Source organism: Lampetra planeri, unplaced genomic scaffold (genome assembly GCF_965212315.1).
Source record: "Lampetra planeri unplaced genomic scaffold, kcLamPlan1.2.h2 scaffold_672, whole genome shotgun sequence".
Lineage (NCBI taxonomy): Eukaryota > Metazoa > Chordata > Hyperoartia > Petromyzontiformes > Petromyzontidae > Lampetra > Lampetra planeri.
In genome coordinates, this window is record NW_027615495.1 from 2,625 (window position 1) to 5,000 (window position 2,376).

The window sequence follows — 2,376 nt, forward strand, 5'->3', positions numbered from 1 at the left end:
TGAAAAAGCCTGTGGAAGTTTCACGGCGTTCGTACGATATTTGGCGACGCAAAAATGAGCGATTTCCCAGCTCGATGGAATTCGGAGCGAGAGAAACGATGCCCCGTAACGCACATGAGAGCAATCCCGGCCAATTTCTCCCGTTTGATGGGGTCTATGTGTAAAAATTTTGACTTTTTTGAGTGCACGTGCAAATCTGCTGAAAAAGCCTGTGGAAGTTTCACGGCGTTCGTACGATATTTGGCGACGCAAAAATGAGCGATTTCCCAGCTCGAGAGAATTCGGCGCGAGAGAAACGATGCCCCGTAACGCACATGAGAGCAATCCGGGCCAATTTCTCCCGTTTGATGGGGTCTATGTGTAAAAATTTTGACTTTTTTGAGTGCACGTGCAAATCTGCTGGAAAAGCCTGTGGAAGTTTCACGGCGTTCGTACGATATTTGGCGACGCAAAAATGAGCGATTTCCCAGCTCGATGGAATTCGGCGCGACAGAAACGATGCCCCGTAACGCACATGAGAGCAATCCGGGCCAATTTCTCCCGTTTGATGGGGTCTATGTGTAAAAATTTTGACTTTTTTGAGTGCAGGTGCAAATCTGCTGAAAAAGCCTGTGGAAGTTTCACGGCGTTCGTACGATATTTGGCGACGCAAAAATGAGCGATTTCCCAGCTCGAGAGAATTCGGCGCGAGAGAAACGATGCCCCGTAACGCACATGAGAGCAATCCGGGCCAATTTCTCCCGTTTGATGGGGTCTATGTGTACAAATTTTGACTTTTTTGAGTGCACGTGCAAATCTGCTGAAAAAGCCTGTGGAAGTTTCACGGCGTTCGTACGATATTTGGCGACGCAAAAATGAGCGATTTCCCAGCTCGATGGAATTCGGCGCGACAGAAACGATGCCCCGTAACGCACATGAGAGCAATCCGGGCCAATTTCTCCCGTTTGATGGGGTCTATGTGTAAAAATTTTGACTTTTTTGAGTGCACGTGCAAATCTGCTGGAAAAGCCTGTGGAAGTTTCACGGCGTTCGTACGATATTTGGCGACGCAAAAATGAGCGATTTCCCAGCTCGATGGAATTCGGCGCGAGAGAAACGATGCCCCGTAACGCACATGAGAGCAATCCCGGCCAATTTCTCCCGTTTGATGGGGTCTATGTGTAAAAATTTTGACTTTTTTGAGTGCACGTGCAAATCTGCTGAAAAAGCCTGTGGAAGTTTCACGGCGTTCGTACGATATTTGGCGACGCAAAAATGAGCGATTTCCCAGCTCGATGGAATTCGGAGCGAGAGAAACGATGCCCCGTAACGCACATGAGAGCAATCCGGGCCAATTTCTCCCGTTTGATGGGGTCTATGTGTAAAAATTTTGACTTTTTTGAGTGCACGTGCAAATCTGCTGGAAAAGCCTGTGGAAGTTTCACGGCGTTCGTACGATATTTGGCGACGCAAAAATGAGCGATTTCCCAGCTCGAGAGAATTCGGCGCGAGAGAAACGATGCCCCGTAACGCACATGAGAGCAATCCGGGCCAATTTCTCCCGTTTGATGGGGTCTATGTGTAAAAATTTTGACTTTTTTGAGTGCACGTGCAAATCTGCTGAAAAAGCCTGTGGAAGTTTCACGGCGTTCGTACGATATTTGGCGACGCAAAAATGAGCGATTTCCCAGCTCGATGGAATTCGGCGCGAGAGAAACGATGCCCCGTAACGCACATGAGAGCAATCCGGGCCAATTTCTCCCGTTTGATGGGGTCTATGTGTAAAAATTTTGACTTTTTTGAGTGCACGTGCAAATCTGCTGGAAAAGCCTGTGGAAGTTTCACGGCGTTCGTACGATATTTGGCGACGCAAAAATGAGCGATTTCCCAGCTCGATGGAATTCGGAGCGAGAGAAACGATGCCCCGTAACGCACATGAGAGCAATCCCGGCCAATTTCTCCCGTTTGATGGGGTCTATGTGTACAAATTTTGACTTTTTTGAGTGCACGTGCAAATCTGCTGAAAAAGCCTGTGGAAGTTTCACGGCGTTCGTACGATATTTGGCGACGCAAAAATGAGCGATTTCCCAGCTCGATGGAATTCGGCGCGAGAGAAACGATGCCCCGTAACGCACATGAGAGCAATCCCGGCCAATTTCTCCCGTTTGATGGGGTCTATGTGTACAAATTTTGACTTTTTTGAGTGCACGTGCAAATCTGCTGAAAAAGCCTGTGGAAGTTTCACGGCGTTCGTACGATATTTGGCGACGCAAAAATGAGCGATTTCCCAGCTCGATGGAATTCGGCGCGAGAGAAACGATGCCCCGTAACGCACATGAGAGCAATCCCGGCCAATTTCTCCCGTTTGATGGGGTCTATGTGTACAAATTTTGACTT